Source organism: Delphinus delphis, chromosome 2 (assembly GCF_949987515.2).
Source record: "Delphinus delphis chromosome 2, mDelDel1.2, whole genome shotgun sequence".
NCBI classification, from domain to species: domain Eukaryota; kingdom Metazoa; phylum Chordata; class Mammalia; order Artiodactyla; family Delphinidae; genus Delphinus; species Delphinus delphis.
This window is the reverse complement of record NC_082684.1, coordinates 160,591,751-160,613,714: the sequence shown is the minus strand read 5'-3', so window position 1 is coordinate 160,613,714 and position 21,964 is coordinate 160,591,751. Positions and strand designations below refer to the sequence as shown.

At 42.6% G+C, this 21,964-nt stretch overlaps 1 protein-coding gene across 19 annotated transcripts in view; it reads right to left on the bottom strand.

The window, feature by feature from the left end:
• PARD3 (par-3 family cell polarity regulator) overlaps window positions 1–21,964 on the bottom strand; it is a 642,797-nt gene that overhangs the window by 359,895 nt on the left and 260,938 nt on the right. The gene's annotated exons all lie outside the window — the stretch shown is intronic.

Here is a 21,964-nt window from a genome sequence, read left to right as displayed (position 1 = left end):
AAAGGAGGATGAAGATGCAGAGAGTCGTGGGGAACAGTGCAGAAGTAGCCACAACTGGCGTGAGGTCTTTGGAGGAACCAAACTTGATTCTAAGGAAAGAGATTCTTCCAAATGTCTGGTCTTATCAACAAAAAGAAGCACGCAACACAACTGCCTGATTCATCTGACAAGCTCCCCACCTCTCACTGTACTGATAAAGCATAATATTGCAGAAAGAATGCAATTTTGTCTTGGCCTCAGAGAAATAAAATACAAATATGGCCTTTTTGCCTATAATTTGCTCCATATTTCTGGGGCTCGCAGCCTATTTCAGCATTACTAATAATCTGATGTAATTTGTGTTCTTCAGAGCAATTAGAAATAATGGGAGCTTCTCATTTCAGGTAATTTGGTCATTATTATTACGATTCCTCACCCTCCATTTTAGGAAAATCAATGCCTTTCAAAACATGATAGTAAAACTTTCTCTCCTCATAATCTTCTGAGTTATTTAATATATATATTTTCAAAGTATAGCCTCTGAAATATTAACAAGAAAATTCAAAGATGAGGATCTTCAATAATTAAGCTACTGGATGAAGCACACGGGGGGTGGGCGCGATGTCACCAGGTCCCGGATAGCTGTTTGATGTGTGCCTTCCTTTGAAGAGTGGATAAAACAGCAATAAACCCTCATCACAAGATCTCAAATTCTCTGTGGCACTAATGCACTGTAAATATTGATTTGCTTCTCTAGATTAGGTGCCTTTTAAATAAGTGGGAAAATGGAACATCTAATAATGAATTAGAACAAATACTAAAAGGGAAGATACATACTTTTTTTTTTTTTGCAGTACACAGGCCTCTCACTGCTGTGGCCTCTCCCGTTGCAGAGCACAGGCTCTGGACGCACAGACTCAGCAGCCATGGCTCACGGGCCCAGCCACTCCGCGGCATGTGGGATCTTCCGGGACCGGGGCACGAACCCATGTCCCCTGCATCATCAGGTGGACTCTCAACCACTGTGCCACCAGGGAAGCCCCAGATACATACATTTTTAACGGTTACACATTGCACCCCTACACCTAATCAACTTTCCCAATGTTTCTCTTCTTTTATTCAAGTGATTTTTAAATTATTTACCCACTCAAGGCAATGAAGAAACCTTTTCCATAAGACAGGCAGCAGTCATCAAGGTATTTAACCAAATCTAAAAATAATACGTATGCAGTGACACAAGTTCTATTAGAACATACGATGCAAACGGCATAATTACTCTTCATGCGAAATGAAGACCGTCTCCTCCATCTTTCGGGCAATTACACATTTCCTAAAGACACATCTCACAGTGAGAAGGACCAAGTTATTAACACATGCCACAGGGAGAAAAATCTGGCATCAGGATTGCAAAGTCCACCTTCCAGTATAAGTTGCCCCTTTTTATCAAGGTATTTATCAGTATTTCACTTACTGAGATAAAATCCTTGGAAGAAATCTAGGGAAGGCAAGGCAGGAAATAAGCTTGAAAAAACAATGAGTGGGGCTTCCCTGGTGGCGCAGTGGTTGACAGTCCGCCTGCCGATGCGGGGGACGTGGGTTCGTGCCCCGGTCTGGGAGGATCCCACATGCCGCGGAGCGGCTGGGCCCGTGAGCCATGGCTGCTGAGCCTGTGCGTCCAGAGTCTGTGCTCCACAACGGGAGAGGCCACAACAGTGAGAGGCCCGCGTACAGCGCAAAAAAAAACAAAAACTGAATGACTCAGAGAGAAGGATATAAAGTGACTTTATCACCCTGTTATTATATATACATTATATCTATACAAGCAATAAATAAAGAATACTATAGTTGGAAGGCGCCTTAGAGATAAATTGAAATACCACATTTACAGATAAGTGCACTGAGGCCTGGACAGAGACTGTAGGGCTGGGTCAAAGGTCACACTGCTCCTCTGTGACCCAGCTGTCCCTGGAGTGCCTGTCAATAGACTCTTCATCCGTGCCATTTGGAGCTGACCGCACTGCTGTCCAGGAAGCACTAAGACGTGTCAAAGCCACAATATGCTTCCACTTCACTAGAGATAACAGGTGATTCCCCGGATAGATTGAGTTTAAAATAGTAAATAAAAGCCCTCCAAAGAATTAAACAGAAGGTCCCAGGCGAGATGTCTCGAGGTCAAGGCCTGCAGCCACCGGGACGGAAGGCATCTCTCTAACCCTGTCTCCTAGAACAGTCTCCTCCCGCCGCACCCATCCTGGCGCCCTGCTGACCACCCACACCGACGGCTCCTCCAATATGCTCCACACTCGGGTGCCTCCGTGCCTCCCCTCCACCCCACCCCAAGAAGCCTCTAGCCTCCACCCAAGCCCGTTCTCACTGCACAGGGTCCTATGCCCCGGGGCTGCTCCTCGAAGGGCACCAACTCCTCAAATCCATCCAATCGAGCAGCAGAGGGCTGACTCGGGAAGGGGCAATTAAGGAAAGTTTAAAGGAAGGACAAATATACGACAGGATTAAGGAAAAGCAGCCAGGGATGAAGTACCCAAGAGGCAAGGGGAGCGGAGGGTTTCACTGCAGGGACACAGCCACCAGCACCGCACAGCCGGGCAGGGCTCCCGTCCCTCTCCATCAGCACCCGGCCATCGGTGCATCCCCCGCCTAGCCAGGCCACACGAGAGAGCCTGGAGCCCGCGGACACTCCCACTCCGAGAAGAGTCGGCCCTTGCCCCGCCGGCAGCAGCGCCGACAGAGGGCCTGCAGGAGCTCAGGACGCCAGTGGGATTCCTCTACCCCTTTCTCCCACTCCACTTTGCCCCTCCTCCCAACAGCATCAGCCCAGCGTGCACCTGGAGGACAGGTCTTCACGCTATCATTGCAACCGCCCCGCCTCCCTCCCTGCACGCATGTGCACATGCCCCCAAAGTGGGAACCTAAATTTTTCTTAGTTAAGATACCTCAGTCAGTGGGACTTCCCTGTGGTTAGGAGTCTGCCTGCCAATGCAGGGGACACGGGTTCAAGCCCTAGTCCGGGAAGATCCCCCATGCCCGTGGAGCAACTAAGCTGGTGCGCCACAACTACTGAGCCTGCGCTCTAGAGCCCGTGCTCCTCAACAAGAGAAGCCACCGCAATGCGAAGCGCAGGCACCGAAACGAAGAGTAGCCCCCGCGAGCCGCAACTAGAGAAAGGCCGTGTGCAGCAACGAAGACCCACCCAACGCAGCCAAAAATTAAATAATTATTAATTTTTAAAAAAAAAAGATACATCAGTCAGCAAAAAAAAAACTTCCTAACCGTTAAAGATTTCATTGCTTTCCTGTGGTCCCTGAGGGTAGGAGAGAGTGGTTCTGGTCTGGCTGCAGAGGTGGAAAGCCTTTCATGGTTGCCTCCCGGCCTTCTGGGGGAGGGGAGGGCTGGCCTAAGGCCATTATGGGAGTGACCAGGGGCTTATAAAAATGTGCACTGGCTACTAAATGCGGACATAAAAACTCAGTGTCCCCAAATCCTTTGCTAAGACAGAACTTGGGAACAGGGTGGGTGCTGTCAGGGTCCTGAGCTCCCTCCAGGCCCATGGGGAACACCCAGGCAGCCCCAAGAGCAGAGAAAACAGTGCTTCCAAGGGCTACCTTGGCCCTTTCACTGATTTGGGGTCCCCTTTCTGTTCTGCTGTGGCAGGTGTGAAGTCAACACGCACTTGCCAACATCTACTAGACACAGCTCTTCTAGAGAGTCTACAGAATAATGAACACAGGGCCAAGGGTCCTTTGAGAGTCGTGTATTGTGGAAAAATCACTCCAAGTGAATCCCACTCTGACCATTCAAATACTCCAGCAGACCCCCACCTGCCCGGCGAGGGCTAAGGACAGGTAAAACCAGGTGTGAGTGGAAGGGAGGAGGCGAGGGTAAGAAGAGGAATGACACCCCAGGGTGCCAACGCAACTCAAGCCAGGGCGGTGAGCGGCACAGCCACGTGCACAGGGGGCACGGGGGACTTTCTCTAGGACAAGACTGTGGGAAACTTTGGCTGCTAATTTCTGTATTTTCAGAAAAATACCTTAAGAGAGCAAGGAGGGGATTGAAGTTGAGAACACAAGAGAGTGAGCGGGGAAGAAGCAGACGGGAGCAGGAGCACCCACGGGGCAGCGGGGAGCAGGTAGGAGCTACTCCCGAGCTCTTCTTACAAAATGAACAAAATACTCGGAGAAAGACCAGGAAAAGGCGGGGGGACTTCTGTGTTACTGCGAGTGGTGATGCTTTCCCTCCCAGATGTGTGCTGAGCCCTGCACGTGCCCTCTATTTCCAGGGACAGTCACCCCAGCTGGAGGGCGAGGACCGCGCACCTCAAGGCCGGCTCTGTCTTCCTCACTGCCTGATCCCGGGACCCAGAGTGGCCCCTGGAAGAGAAAGTACCTGATTCCAGTTGTGCGTGGCAGCTGTGCTGTGAGACCACTGCTAACCTTCCCAGAATTCGGAAATACTGAAGCACTGGTCCAGGAGGGGCCACAGGTGAGGTCGGAGCCTCTGCTCCCAGCAATTTCATCAACCCATCCATGAATGGCTGTGTTTTACATGCGTTTCTGTTTAGAGACACCTCATTTCATAGATATTGATTCGTGAACATGAAACTCACAGCCAACAGGACTAACTCTCATGCCTGATTGAAGATGAGCTAACGTGTATTTTCTCCATAAGGCGCATCACAGACTTCTTGTACTCAGGAGCACAAAACAGCATTTTATGTTCGGGGGTCATTTTGAACAGCAAAATCACCAACCAAAAGCACAAAAATGTGAAAAACATGGCACCAAATAGACCATGAAAGGGACCCTGTTTACAGTATGAGCACTGAAAAAGAGGCAGAAGGTCCTTGCTCACCATCAACTGGGGACACGTGCGACTGGATTCAACAATATTTGTGGGAACCTCCACAAAGAGTGAGTTCCAACTGTACCTTCTCCCATAGATATTTGTCAAATGAATAATCGACTCAGAGACCTTTAAAAGAGAACCACCCCCACTTCCTCCAGGTTCCTCCCCAGATACTGCTCTCTGGCTTCTTTCCTTGACAAGCGATCTCGGAGAAAGAGGAGCTGACTGCTTCATCCCTCCCTTTTCCTTTAACCCACTATTATGTGGCTTCCTCCCCACCAGCCCACAGATACAGAACCAGAAACCTCCCTGTCTTTATCAGCAGGTACTTTTGAGCCCCAGTCTCTGGGGAGCTCAGGGTGTGGCGCAGACAGGGCCTCTGCCTTTGTGGAGGCTGCAGCGCGGTGGAAAAGGCAGACGAATCACCCAGCCCCACGCAGTGTGATCATGATGCTTCAGGAGGAAAGCCAAGAGCCACCAGAACACCTAAGCGGGTACCTTTCCGAGAGCATCCTCGAAGACTTCACGACAGAAGGGACGGCTAAATTCTCCCTGCAGTCCTTTCACACTCCTGGGGTCTCCTCTCTTAGGAAGCCCTGACCACTTCTACAAGGGGCTCCTCTTATGGCCTGATCCCACCAGCGTATCTGCCGCGCTGTCATCCTGGGTTTGGGGATCCGCCTCCCCTGAGCACACAGCTCCTAGAGAATAACACTGCACTTGTCACCATCACACTCCCCAGGGGGTCACCCTGAACAAGTGCTGAACCATCGAAGAAGTGAATGAATAAGACATCAATGCTGAAGGTTTGGGTTTGTGCGTTTTGGGTTTTGTTTGCTTGTGGTGATGGTGGTGTTTGACCAGTGGGGTGGACAGAAAGGAAGAAAACATGCAGCCAGAGAAAACTGCAGGGGCAGAGGCCAGACGCTTAAGTTCTACAGAATTAAAAGGACTGCAAGCAATTCCGTGTGGCTAAAGGGTAGAGTTAAAGAAGTGATGTAGAAAGTGAATGCCAGGGAGGGAGCCCTGGATGAGCCAAGCAGGGTCTTGTAAGTCAGAAATTCTCACACTTTAATGTGTACGCAACGTGCCAGGGGATCTTGTTAAGACGATTCCATAGATCTCAGGTCATGGAAGATGAAATTCAGCCTTTCTAGCGTCCACCACCACACTTCAGGATTCCACGTAGCAGGACTGCACTATGCTGAAACTTTCTTGAGCTGCGCTGAAGACTTCTGGTGCACTCTCATCACCTCGTGTGTGCCTTCCCTCCAGCCTGGCCACCTGGATGCATCCCTTACAGAACACCCATAACACCTTTGCTAAACCACACGTCAGATGTCATGACTCAGAACGGTTGGTACAGTCGGGTCACAGGACATCAGATTAAGCCCTGGCACCTACCCCCGTGATCTGAGTAGCACCTCTCCACCCTACACTCAGATCCAGCTGGAACGCTCTGAAGTGACCAGAGGCCACATACTCCTCCAGACCTCGTCCTTTCCTCCCCATTCCACCCCATCTTCACCACTCTAAGGTCAGCCTGGAGGGTACCACCTTCTCTAAGGAGTACCCATGGTTCCGAAAGCATAAGTGACACCACTCCTTGTGTTAATTTCACTGATTAGAACCAGTACTCTCCCATCTGTCTCCCTCATTAATCTTAGAGGTTCCACCCCAGCAAATATTTGCTAAAATGTTGTTGTATAAATAAAAGAGATGAACGAATGTGACTATCCATCCACCTCTATCCTTTTCACATTGATTGTCTCAAGTATTATAAGGGCTACCTTTTTAGCAAAGAAAAAACAATTACAGATATTAGATGGCCAGAGGAGACCAAAAAAAAAAGGCGGCGGCGGGGGGGGGGGGTTTCTCCTGGGAGAAGCTCAAAGAATTGTTAATTGACATATTGGTGATAAACTCTCTCTGGCCAAGAATCTCAACAACATTCTACTAATTTTTTATTATTAACTTTGCACTATTGTTCTTCACGCAGTGTGCTCTCCGAAGAGAATATTTGAGTACAAGCAAATCTAAATTAATTCTTCACATAAAATTTTATATGTTTATCCATATCAAATCCTTTATATCACTTTCACTGTACCAATTTAGTTCAACAATCATGTAAATGAAGTTTTGAAATTATCAACTTCATCTGACAAGTCATCTGTCTTTCAAAATTGTTGACTATTGATTGCATTGGAGATATTCTCTAAATGCTCAATGCCCTTTCTCCTTTGACATTTGTCTTCTATTATTTTATTAAGGATTCAAGTACCTCAGTAACTGTCAAGTTAACTTTTGATTAGCATTATTCTCCCGTTCCTTTATTTCATAATACTATACGAAAGTGTAATATTTTTCTCCTAACTAGGGACCAGCTTTTCCCTAATTTCACAAGCCAATTTTCTGTTACATAAGGATGTACATCTGAAGGTCCTCTACTGTACTAGACTTTATAATTAGTTCACTAGCACATTAAACATCATCAACTACTTCACAATGGCAAGGCCTTTCTCAGCTCTCAGGTGTTAAACTTCCACTAGAGTCTCTACACTTCATTTTGCCCATATACAGACTCTTCATCTTGAACTTGAATCTTCATGGTACTAAAAGCTATACAAGAATGTATCAGAAGTCATTCACTCAATACAAATATCTACCGAGCACCTACCGTGTGCTAGGCACTCTTCTAGTTGCTGCCATTAAGTGATCCCTCGAGGACTGTACATTCTGGTGATGTAGGTCACCAGAGAGATCCCTTGTACATTTCCCTCACTGAGAGGATGAGAACAATGGATAAACAAATAAGTGCAGATGATGTCATGAGGTGATCAGTACTGTAAAGTAAAATGAAGCCGAGGAAGACATCAGGGCTGCAGAAAGTGGAGAAATGCTAGTTTATCCCGGGGGGAGCCTGACGGCGGCACTGCAAAAGCATTTGAATAGCTCATTATCCACTTTCCTGTCCTGAGTGTTCCAGTTTCAAATTAATTCCTTGTACACCCTGGCTATTCATAAAGCCATTTGGCCCTGGCCGCTACAAGGCGGCAATAAGACTGCATGGTTCCAAAACATATGGCCGCATGTCTGTTTGTGTTACCTTCAAAGTGCAGAGGTCTCTCATTGCTAATATAATCCATTCCTCCTTCTCCTTGAGGAAAGAGCCATGTAAAGCAAATACGGCCTGATCATTTATAACAAGCCAATTAAGTCTGTAATCACTAACATTCGTCGATCATTTACTATGGGTCATGCATGTGCTAAGAACCTTACTGCATTAATTGATCATCTCCTCAGAACAAGGCTGCAAAACAGGTTACATTATTACTCCCATCTTATAGGTAGGGAGACTGGTGTTACAGGGTTAAGATATCTTGGCTGAAGTTAACCTATCAGTAAGTGGTGGAGACAAATCCAAGCCTTGATAGGCCACAGAGAGCATGCCCCTCTCCAGGAAGCACGGAATCCTGCAACACCAAGAACGGAAGGATCAGGCTCTGAGTTATTCACACCTTCCTCACCAACCTCTACCATCGTGGTCTCACCCGAGGCAGGACAGCAGCAAATGCATGTGAGCTGCACTCACTCACTCACACCGAACCTCAGAGCTGCAGAAACATCACTGTCACTGAGCCAATGGCTCACCTGATGTTTGGACCTTTGTGATCCTTTCCACAGGTGAAAAGAAAGGTCATGAAAGAACTTCAGAATGAAACAGGTTCCCTTTAGCTAGGACTGGCAAACAAATGATGCTTTTAACTTCATCACAATTCATTTTATTCTTAGGGGATTTGTGGGGAGGAATGAGGAGTGGCACAGTGAAGGGGGGGACCTCATGGAGAATGTGTGTGTGTGTGTGTGTGTGTGTTTGTAAAACTAAACACTTCATACTTCATCTCTACGTAGGGAACATTTACCTGGATTAACAGGTTCAATCTGTATGTTCACAGTATGTCACTACAATCTTGTGAAATAGGCTATATATTCACCAAAAGAGTCTTTTCAGTCAAGTACATCCTCAATTTAGGATAATAATGCCTGGAATTAAGGGCTCACTTAATAAGGGCTCACTCAATAAGGGCTAACTCTCTTTCTCTCACCTGCAGCTCTCCTTTATCTGACCTTAGTAAAAGGTCGGAAATCCAGGTCAGTACTAAGGTTTTTCCGTCTCCACCTCGCACTTGTTCGTACATTCTTTGAGTTACATCTGTGGCTCCAAATCTTCACTAGTCATTAGAATGATCTGGGACTATCCTGGAAAATGCTGATTCCTGGGCCGCCCACCCAGAAATCGTGAAATTTGGGTCTAGGATGAGGGTCGGGCGTTATTTTTACAAGCTCTCCAGGCAACTGTAACTGCAACCAAGGCGGGGAATCACTGCTCTAGGCTGGAGAGCACTGCACATCCATCCTAAGAGATCTTGTTAAAAATACAGCTTCTGATTCAGTAGGTCCAGGGTGGGGCCTGAGAGGCCGCATCTCTAACAAGTCCCCAGGTGGTGCCTTGGAGTAGCAAGGCCCCTATCTGTGCTGCCCAGTAAGTAGCCATTAGCCACCCCGGCCTCTTAAATCCCGTTCCTGGGTCTCCCCTGCCTCATTTCAAGGACTCAACAGCTGCATGGGGTCAGTGGCTACCACGGTGCACAAAATACACGTCACTGAAATTTTTTTATATATAAACAATTTTGTCAGACACCGAATTTAGCTTAGCAAAAATATAATTAATCATTAGTTCTACACTCTCAGTTTTATTAACTTTTAATCACTAAGAAAGGATAAGACATAAGGCAGTCCTGCTTCTTTTTAACTTTAATTAGAAAACATTATATAGAGAGAACAATTTTCCAAATTATTTGATATAAGGAAAATAACCTACATTTTCTAAGATTTCATTGGACTTTTTTATGTAATATTTTCATGTGTGCATTTGCACATTTTGGGAATCATAATACATGTCCATGACTCCCCAAAGAAACAAAACAAATATTTACAGAAGAAATTTTTTATTAAAGTGCTATATTTGGAATGAACCCACTGTGACAATTCAAATCCTACTGCAAATCTGTACACAACATAGAAACTTCCAGTAATAATTGGGGGAGGGAATATTATTTTAAGAAAACCAAGCAACTGCTTGGCTGCTTTTTAATTGAGGAGATAAAGCACTTTAATATAGATAACACATTTCTAATATTTAAGAAGCACTTTTACAACTATAAAGCCACGAACTTTACCCACAACTCTGACAGCCTGACAAGCAAGCGAAGAGAATTCAACCCAATAGTAGTTTCCTAGGCAACAAGCACAGATACGACCAGTGGAAAAAATGAAAAGAAGGAAAAGCATTGAAGCATTTCCAGTGGGCTTGAGAAATAGATTTTAATTGTCAAAATGCCACAAAGACAACAATATTGAAAATCATTTCACTGAAAACGATTCAAAGCAGAATGCCATTTTCATTATGGCAAACGAGGTGTGGAGAAATAGAAAAATTAGTTTCCTTGCCTTTGCTCTGAATTAAGTAGGGATGGTAATCAATCTTGTTTGATTTTACAAAATCTATCTACATTAGTATAGATTTTTAATATGCCTCCTTACTTTTCTCCACAAATGTGACTATCTGCTGATTCAACGTACAAAAGAGAGTCACCAGGATGACGGGGTAGCACAGGATACAGGGTGCGTCTGGGCATCCTCTGTTACAAAGACATGCTCATACGTGCTTCGGTCTTACTTCAAAAGTAAACCACACACACACACACACAAAAGTAAACCACACACTTCACAACACAGATTAAAATAGCACTGGGTTGTCCATATTCTCACCAGGCTTCTGTTTCCTCATCTATAACAAGAAGGGCTTGGATTCAAACTCAAAAACCTTTCTGGCTCTAACAGCTTTTGACTTTTAGAAATAAAGTATAGAAGGGCTCTTTTGTCTAAAAACATTGAAACAAAACAAACACTATATTCTAAGCCATTTTAAAACTTTTTCTTCATAGGATCTAAACGTTGACAGTTAACCTTTAGAAAATAATATTATAAATGTCCCACTTCACAGGTATTAAAATGTCTACATTTTACATCAGTTTTTGTAACCATGATGGCATTTGCTCTCATATCTAAGTCAGGAACATTTACTTGGATTAACAGAAATGTGCTGGATGCTCATAATTTATATTTTCACACAATGTGCCACTACAAGCTTGTGAAATAGTCTGTATTTTCACCAGAAGAGTCTTTCCGGCCAATCGTTTAGTCAATTGGAACTTAGGTTGAATTGATCAAGTAATTCAGGCAAAACTACCAATTTAGTAGTTGCAGGCAAATGTCCCAGAAGTGTTTTTCTGATAATTCACCTTTCAGTGATTGGTAAATTAAGGGAATGAATAGCAAAATGGGGCTTCCAAACAAGAATATGTTCACTGTTTTTTCTTTTTCTATCTTGTCTATCCAACAAAGCCAGATTAATACCTTATAATCCATTCCCCAGAGCCCTTGAACTTCATTAGATCCCGTTTAATGCCATCATGCTCCTCTGGAATTGCCTCCATTCACTTACATTGGCTTTTCTTTTGGCTTTTCATCTTACTCTCTAGATTCTTTTCCTGTTCACTCTTCAGAACACTGAGTATCAAAGTACCTCCATAGAAATAAGCTCCTTCATACGTGATATGTGTAAGATCAACTGAAAGAAAATTTAAACAATATGGCCATTAAAAGAAAAATGAAAAGAGTAAGTGCTAAAAGAACCCCATAGGTAGACGGACTGAAATTATGTGCACGTCTGCGAGGAGGCTGACAAACCCTGTATTTGGTCAGGAAGTTTGAAAAGGAAGGAAATGTTAAAAGATTGATCTTGCTTCCCTTTTCACAAGAGCTGCCAGGGAGCAAGCCCAAAGTTTTGTGGACCTAAATGTATACTATGTGATAGATGGTACAGACATACATTACATAGAGATAAATTTTCTTTTCCTCTGTCTTAGTTTTCAACTTACATTTTCCTTTTCCTTTTTCACAATTCTCTATTTTTATTTTCTAATTATTGTTTTTATTGTTATTTTAGAGACCAACATAAATCCATGTCTACTAGATAATCAGAGCACATATCTAACATTATTGGGTCTATATAGTATCAACAATATATTTATATAAAGGATGGTAAGCTTTAAAGTATCAAAATTAACAGGATATATACAACCGATTCATTCTAACACGTCTAGAACTTAATATGCTCAAAAGTATATGTTGAAGAAATTAGTTAATTGGCATTTATTTATTCCAAGCAACAGTATTCAGATTATACATCACACATTTCACAAGAGGCCTGGGACTGAACACTGGTCTTCCTTTATGAAGAAAAAAAAAGTAACATCAAACCTTTGAAACCTCAAATTTCAAAAAATCTCATATGCTCTAAAGCAAATTATGGGTAAAGATGATAATGACCTAAGTGTAGGATCTTTACAAGAGATTAAACAATGATTTGACAAACCACAATCTTTTTGTGCTTGCATTTCTAAAAAGAGAAAAGGGAAACTCCTATTGAAAAGAAATAGTATGCAGTATCTTTACAAATTAATCATAAGATTCATTAAGAATAAACTGGCTATCAGAGAGCTGGCTCCATGTCAAAACACATTAACTGAATTAAAATATCTAAAATAAAAATCAAATATGTTGGGGCTTCCCTGGTGGCCCAGTGGTTGAGAGTCCGTCTGCCGATGCAGGGGACGCGGGTTCGTGCCCCGGTCCGGGAAGATCCCACATGCCGTGGAGCGGCTCGGCCCGTGAGCCATGGCCGCTGAGCCTGCACGTCCAGAGCCTGTGCTCCGCAACGGGAGAGGCCACAACAGTGAGAGGCCCGCGTACCGCAAAAAAAAAAAGAAAAGAAAAGAAAAAAAAAATCAACTATGTTTCTATGACAGCTAAGTCACTAGAAAAGAGCAAGCAGGAAAAGAACCCTACCTTTACTTCTCATCAGGCTAAAACTTGAGTGGGCTGCTGTGTACCACTGGGTGTGCATTGCCAGCTATGCTACTGCACATCCCGGAAAGGGTAATCATCACAAAGGGTTTGCGAAGATAAGACAGTCATAGCTCAGGTTCATCTTTACCATTTCACACAACTACAGGCATAGGTATGATATGAAAGATCATATCCTCCCGCTATGGGGGAGGGAGGCTATACACATTTTTTAGTACAAACATGGTCAAATATGAACATTCTCTTTCCCTCCTTTCCCCAATTCAGCCAGTGTCTAAATGTTGCTAATCTATAGATTGATTTACCTGTAACATTCTCTCTTCCTCCTCCACTGACTCGTCCCAAAATTGCTCCAGGCCCCTCACAATCGGAATTGCCTGCAGTAAATACCTACCAAACTTGCCTTATTCCACTGTTTTTAATCAATTCAAAACATGTGACTTGTTTGTGCTTCACACAGGTGAGCTCCAGAGCTGGCTCAAACATCTTAGGAGAAAAGCTGAAGTTTTCAGAAATTTTTGAGAGTTGGTCGTTAAACAGAACCATTATTAAAATTTAAATTATATAAACGTATAATTAAATAGATTATATTAAAAACAAAGATAATACTCAAAACACAGCACTTCCAGCTCCTTTACGACGTGTGGTTACATATACTCGTGATGCATCAATTGCACCCATGTGGTAGAAACACTATAATGGCGCATTTCTCTCCAATTCTGTGTTCAGTGACATGATATTGGGAACTTGAAATTGGCCACAGTGAGAAACCATGGAAATGGGCAAATGCTACAAGCCAGGTCTTTTTTGGTTTCAGAGATTCAGCTGTTAAACAGTTACCAGCACACCAGTGGATGTGGAGACAAATCCCCTATTCCCCTGGAGTCACCAAAAGCACAAGGCACTTCAGGACCGCACAGCAAGTGCGTGCAGTCAGGAAAGACCCACCAGAGAGACTGTCACTTGAGCAGTGCCCTGAGGGATAAGTTGAGGTGAGGCAGGTGGGCAGTGAGGACAGAGAAGCAGCTTTACCACACTCAGAGGGAAACGGGGTGCTCGGAGCCTGAGACCCGCCCAAGAAACTCAAGCAAGGGAGCTGAGTACAGGGTAGAAAAGACAGAAGCAAAAGAGTTCTTGCAAACCTTACCAAAACTTACCAATATTAACTGTATTAAAAGAATATTGGGAAGCTAAGGAAAGTTTTGAAGCATTGGGGCAGAAGGAAGAGATGTGGGTTTCTCAACAGTCACTCCTGCTATGAGCAGAACGGACTCCAGGGCTGCCCAAGAGAGGACACAGAGAGACAGGCCAGAGACAGGCCCGGGAGCTTTACTTTCCTGATAACAGAGCACCAATAGCAAAAACCTTCTTCAGCATGCTGCAGTATCGTTTGTTATTTATTTGTCATTTAAACGCATGCTCAACTAACAGAAGCATTATTAAACACATACAAGCCTCCAATAAAGATGTTAAAAAAATAAAGATAAAAATGCCTCCATCAGATTAAAAAATATATATATACAATAAATGGTAAATTCTAAACTACGAGACAATACAGATGTATGCAAAGCTTCAGTATTCTGTGTCCCCACATCCCTGATCATGACCCAGCTGCACAGACCGCCACCGACACCAGCCTTGGAAGGTGAAATGCGGCTCATCAAGTCGCAAGGCTTGGTGAGGCTTCAGGAGCTGGGGCCAACGCCACTAGGGACAGCCAGTTCACACAGACCCTTAAAGACGCCGGCAGCTCCGGCCGTGTCCAAATGCCCCCACGGTGTCCACTAGAGACAGTGCCCTGGCCACTCAGTTTCACCAGGGGCACATATAAATGCTAAGCTCACTAACTGAGATGCCAGTTCTTCTTCACTAATAGAATAACCACAAAGCCCTAAACCACTGGCTGCAAGCCGTTATAAAAACACCCGGGATTCCTTTGAGGGATTCCTACCAATACCCGCATGCTGGCAGCTCTGTATTCCGGCATCTACTATCAGCCAAGCAGAATGTCCATCAGTGCTTCTGACATCTGCCCAGGACGATCTCATCACACTCACAGTCACAGTGCCCACGGAAACACTAGTCTGTGTGTGTGTGTGTGTGTGTGTGTGTGTGTGTGTGTGTGTGTGTGTGTGTGTGTGTGTGTGTGTGTGTGTGTGTGTGTGTGTGTGTGTGTGTGTGTGTGTCGCTGCACCACGTGGCTTACAGGATCTCAGTTCCCTGACCAGGGATTGAACCCGAGCCCCAGCAGTGACGGTGCCGAGTCCTAACCACTGGACCGCCAGGGAACTCCCAACACTAGTCTTATAGTTGCCTAAAAACTTCATCAGAATTCAAATTAAGGAAACTTGGAATTGACAGGAAGAACCCATGCAGATTAGTGCCCCTAGAAAGATTCATCTCTCAAATAATCAAGAGTAGATTCACTACACTTTCAGGCATCACTTTGAAAATACATCAGGATGCTCTTTTTTTATTTTAATTTATTTATTTTATTGATTTATTTTTGGCTGTGTTGGGTCTTTGTTGCCGCGCGCGGGCTTTCTCTAGTTGTGGCGACCGGGGGCTACTCTTCGTTGTGGTGCGTGGGTTTCTCATTGTGGTGGCTTCTCTTGCTGTGGAGCACGGGCTCTAGGTGCGCGGGCTTCAGTAGTTGTGGCACGTGGGTTCAGTAGTTGTGGTGCACGGGCTTAGTTATTCCGTGGCATGTGGGATCCTCCCAGACCAGGTCTCGAACCCGTGTCCCTGGCATTGGCAGGTGGATTCTTAACAACTACACCACCAGGGAAGCCTGACCAGGGTGCTCTTAATTTTAACTTACTTTTAGGCTTAGCAAAATAAAATCAATGTACCCAAATAGCAGTTTCTGAATACCTCTTCCCATTAACAGGACAAGACTGCTTTGGGAAGCGACTGATTCCAGATGTGGGGCAGAAAATATATAAGATGAGCATGGAACACAGTTCATGGCAGAAAGCAAGGATGCTGTTATCAAGAACACTCAGGAGCCAGTTTAGAGAGGTCCCACTGCCACGAACATGGATGATCTGAGCAGCAATAAGAACAATAATGCAACAGACTGAAATAACAACTATACTAACGCTTATGAGTTCTTACTAACTTTTTTAAAGAGGGAAAAAGGAAAAGTGAAACCAGGAGATGCTAGCCAAGAAAACAAACTCATTATTATGAAAACTGATAAAAAAACAGAATTGGGCATGTGGTCTGTTCTTCCTATACAAAGGATATCTCAGGGTAACAAACTAGTTGACAAAAAAAAAATAAATTATCTTTAGAGAAATTATGTGGCCAATAAACGAAAGAACTGGAATATCAACATGCTGCAAGCATTAAAAAAAAAAAATAATGGATCTAGGCAATAATCACCAATGCTGCTAAATATCGCACAATGAGAAACAACCAGACTTCATTTGTCTCTTCAGTGAACTGTACAATACCACCTAGAGATACTGTTGTCAAAGACTCAGACCAGAATCAAATCAAGACTCTGTATCTAATAACTACCAGTTTATAAGAAACACAGGGTATGTAAGAACATAGTAGATGCCACAGGGATGGATTCAGCTCCAGACAGAGGAAAACTACCAGAAAATCAGTCCAATTTCAATGAGTAAATTGCAATGTGTATATGTGTGTGTGTGTATACATACATATACTCATACCCATATATAGACACATGCAGACACACACAGAGAAAGAGGAACTTATAGACTAAAAGAAACATATCAATCAAATGCAGTGTGTAGATTTTCTTTGGATGCTGATTTAAAGAAACCAAATATGAAACCACATTTACAAAATGGAGTAATTTTAATAATAATATTACATCACATAGCATTAAGAAAGTATTGTATGGGGTTATATATTTAAAGTTTTACTTTGTAGAAATATATACAGTACTGAAATGTTTTCAGAAGAAATGATATAAGATCTGGAATTTACTTTGAAATAATCCCATTTGGGGAAGTATAGATGAAACAAGATTGGCCATAAATTGATAATTGTTAGAACTGATAGTTGGGCATGGCATTTCTTTACACTATTCTCTTTAATCTTGTATATGCTTGAAATTTTCTACAATTAAAAAATTGAACAGGGCTTCCCTGGTGGCGCAGTGGTTGAGAGTCCGCCTGCCGATGCAGGGGACACGGGTTCGTGCCCCAGTGCAGGAAGATCCCACATGCCGCGGAGCGGCTGGGCCCGTGAGCCATGGCCGCTGAGCCTGCACATCCGGAGCCTGTGCTCCGCGACGGGAGAGGCCACAACAGTGAGAGGCCCGCGTACCTCAAAAAAAAAAAAAAAAAAAAAAAAACTGAACAGAAGACAAGTGACCTTGCAAAGGAAAAAATTATAAAGACAAGTGAAAATATGCAATGTAATGATACTGAATAATACTCTTTTTCCCAAATCAGGGTTAAAATTTTTAAAAAGGAAAGCTGTGTAAAGCTGCACATTCATCACGATGGTTTCTTTAATATTTTCTGTGCAACAGATGAGGAGATTCATCTGAATGAATGCATCTCCTCTGAACAGGCTGTGCTGACTTTATATCAATACAACATTTATTCAGAAGAGGCTCAGTTTCACCAAAAAGATTTGCTAAGTCAAGCCTCCCAAAGTGCTGTTTCTCACAAATTAAAGGTCTAAGATGCAACATGAAATTTAACAACATGATTAGTGGGTCTAGATGTGACCCTGAACCCATTTACTCAGATGTGCCTTGACTTTTAAAAGGTTAAGTGACAAGTACTACTGTAGTTTGATTTCTTCCATTTTTCAGAAGGATGAAGCATATTTGATGATAATCAAGGTACAGATATAAAGCAGCTGCATTTTCGCACCAAACACCTAGTAAATCTTTTCAAGGAGCAACGGAGTGATAGACAATAAGTAATGGTAGAGAAATGTGAAAAATATTCTTATATTATTTTGATGTCTTAACATTTATTGTGAGAAAACGCTCAAAAATATAATAGTTACCAATAAGATTAGCAGATGAGCTGACAGAAAAAACACAAAATTTTCAAATATGAGTAGCATAAAAACTTGAAGCTTAGAACCCAGAGGAACTGAAAGCAAATTATAAAAAGCAATCAGATGCAGGTAGAGAGTCTTCACTATTCATTAGCTTCATCTGATTAATAACTTCCTTAAAAATCCATCTGGGTGTGTGGCATGTGTGTGATGTGTACTTATTTCAAGGACAGAGTTTATGAAAGTAAATGAAGAAAAAAATCTAGAAAACGTAACATTTCGTTTATTTAGAAACGTAATATATTCATCATACAGAAAAAAACTGCCCCATTAGTTTTATGAGCAATACCTTCACGTCATGTAATAATCTTTAGTATTGCTATGGAAATTTTAAGTTAAAAAGCTCATATCAAAAAACTCAGTTTTCAGTCAGTAAAAAAAGACAATACTTAGGAAATATACAAAAATAAAGGCAAGGAATCACTGCAAATCACACACGCACGCACACCTTTTCCAGACATGTTTAGTACACCACTATCATGACAGTCCTGACTCTTGCATAAGAAAGTAGATTGCATGCATCAGCATTTGTGTTACCCATGATGGTGAAGCATCATTCATTGCAAATAAGTAAACAAGAATCAAGGTCTACAACAGCCAAGTTCCAGAGAATAAAACTGTGTCAGCAGTAGTTACTCAATTTATTTACAGTTCAAAACTGTTTTTTTTTTTCCCTCTAAGTATATACTCTGTCTTTAAAGTTGGTAAGGGATAACAACCACAACTACGAAACCATTGATAGCTAAACCAAACTTCTCCTCTGACACAATTAAGTCTTATATTAGGACCTTAACAAAAATGCAGCGATTCAGTATGTCTTGATAATAAAGGAAGTGAATGAAGATGGATGACGTAATCATCGAGCAGAGAGCAGTCATTTTAGATGTGGTTTCAGGAGACATTTTTTCTAATTAAGGGTCTCAATTTTCTTCACTAATAAGAGTATTGCATTGGCCCCGAATCAAGCATACCCAATTGAGGATATAGATGTAGAAGGTTGTTTGCGAGGTTGCCTTTTAAATTTACAATCTTGCAGAATGTACGAAAATCGAAATATATATAAAATTGTGTTCAGTGGAAAATATTATAAAACATTTCTTCAGTGCAAAAGAAAATTCCTATTAAAGGAATGTTAGCACCCTGGTATATAAAATTTAAAGATCAAGTACACATTTGAACTTGGATCTGTTGCAATTTTATGTTCACAGATATGAAGTCTTTTATCACATTCCATTATTCAGAAACTGAACTGCCAGAGAGGTACATAAAGCAGCTACAAAATAAAGCAGCATATAAGGAAACCCAGAAAGAGGAAAGAGTGCTGCCTTAGAAAACTTAATTCTTTAAAAGATTGGTAAACGCCCAACAATGCACTTCTTTACAGGCAAAAGAAGGAAACAAGGTGAATACCAAAAAAAAGGTCTTCAGATGAATGTGTTCATGAAGGCTCATTAGAACTAGTCTTCACTTTAACGCCATTCAGAACAGAATTATTAGAAACTTCTAAAAGAGCTCAAGAATGCGAACTGATGGAGGTTCAAGAATGAAAAGTACATCTAATACAAGGCTCCATCAATTTATGTAATCACCTAAAAGTCATTGTTCAGATACTTTATGGGAAGGCCTAGAACATAACTAAACTAAACTAAAGCTTAAAAATACAATAAGTCATGAGGAAGGTAAGAAGGAGAGCTTGAGCAAGAAGAGAGAGTACATAGGAGATAAGGAAACTGCCCGATGTTTTCAGTATTCACAAATTGCACATAATTTTTCTAATCAAAATTTCTCCCTTAGAGTATAAAAGTCAATACTCTGAAAATTCTTTTTAATTATGCAAGAGAGATAAATATCAAACAAATTGTTACATGAAAGTCAAGCAAACAGAATTATATAATAATGGCTAGAGTGATGTTTTTATAAATATTGCTCTATCTGGCTCATCTAAATTAGAAATGGTCTCAGAGAAATACTTCTAATGAGATGGTTTGTCCCAGTGTTCATTACTTTCCTTTCCGATGTACTTACATCAAAATGATCATCACATAAATGTTGTTGGGTCAGACACTGATTGTCGTATCCAGAGTCACCTGATGAGGAAAGATAATGCCCCAAACATAGAGCAATGGAAGTGGTATTTTTTTCACACTACCTCACATTATTAATATTATATATTAACTGTATATTGTGTAGGCAGAATAATGGCCCCCAAAGATTCGTTCACATCCTAATCCCAAGAACCTGCCATGTTACCTGACATGCAAAAGGGCCTGCACATGTGGAGTGAAGGCAAAGACTGAGGTGAGGAGATTATCCTCGATTTTCCAGGGGGCTCAACGTAACCACATGAGTTCTTAAAAATGGGAGAGAAGGGCAGAAGGAAAGGGAGGGAGGCGTGACTGCAGAAGAATGGTCAAAGGGATGCAAGGTTGCCGATGGTGAAGATGGAGAAAGGGCCACAAGCAAGGAACACAGGTGGCCTCCAGCAGCTGGAAACGGCAAAGAAATGGATTCTCCCTTCTTTGGGATTCTCCCTTGGAGCCTCCAAAAGGAACATAGCCCTGCCAACCCTTGAACTTTAGCTCATTGAGATCCACATGAGACTCTGACTTATTGTATTGTTTTAAGGTACTAAGTCTGTGGTAACTTGCTATAGCGGGAATGGAAAACTGGTAACATATACACACACAGGAAATTATGAACACCCTGCTCTTCAAAATTTATGTATTAGCTCTGATCAAACTAATTTCCCAATTTTGAAGAAAAGAGGCGCCATGTCTTCGATGAGGGAGAGAAATGAGGAAGGCAGACTGGGAAGCTTTCTGGATGAAGCACCAAGGGCAAAGCCCAGACAGACCGCTGCCCACCTGGCTCTCACCCCCCTCAGAGTGGACACATGATCCCCAAGCCCCGCCCATGCATCACAGGCCCATTCTCAGGATTCAATGCAGTTCTGCTCTATGATTTGTGACTCATCTTTTCTTCTTTCTTTTTTTTCTTTATTTGGCTGCCCCGCGTGGCATGCGGGATCTTAGTTCCCAGACCAGGGATCGAACCTGTGCCCCCTGCAGTGGAGGAGCAGAGTGTTAACCACTGGACCCCCAGGGAAGCCCCTGTGACTCATCATCCACCTTGCTTCTGCCTCCCATTCCCAAATCCCCTTACTCTGATTACATAAGAACGGTTATTATCCAGCATCAGTAGATACCCCCATCCTACTTATGCAAACTGATCACCAGCTGGTTTTTGTTGTTCTAAGTCATAAATCTTTAGGCTGCAACATCTCTGCCAAGCAAGAGAATATTCTTTTCCAATGCATTAACACAAATTCTATATTTAAAATAAACACTTCTCAAGCTGATCTAAATAACAAATTAACCAGTGGATCAGCCATGGCACAAACTGACATTTTAATTAAATGTGATGATGGGCTGAGTGAAGTAGTAATCTGAAATGCCCTTTGGCTCCTGTTCTTTCCATATTATGATTGGTCCTAGACGGTTCCGGTTGTAATTTTCTATCTTTAAACATGGGAATTATCTCTACAAAATGATTTATTTTCCTGAAGGTACATGCTGCTCCTATACCCCTTCCATATATAACCTTACTAAATATCAGCCATAGATATGTGTATCTGTACATACAAAGACTTATTACTAGGGTACCACTATAAAGACAAGAAAACGATGCTCGTATAATACGGTCAAAACGCAACTGCAGCCCAGGCAACGAGCTGCTGTAATTGCTGTATTTACTCTCAACTCTGTAAGAAAGAGTTGAAAAAAATAACACAGAGTGGTTGCTTAATCCCCAGAACAGATAGAAAAGGGAGGGTAATGTAGAAAACTGTAGGGATAGAAAACTTTCTACAACTTTCAGAGAGAATACAAATGGAAAGGCATTCCACCAAGGAACAGGCAGTGTGACAGTACCTGAGAATAAGCCAGGTCCATGGTCTGGACCATGTTTCAGACCAAAAGAGAGAAACAGGAGGTGAGGTAACGGAAGCACAGTCCCCTTTTTTGCAGTTATAAAAATTCTAGATTTATTTAAGTTCTGTCAAATGCCAACTGGAGGG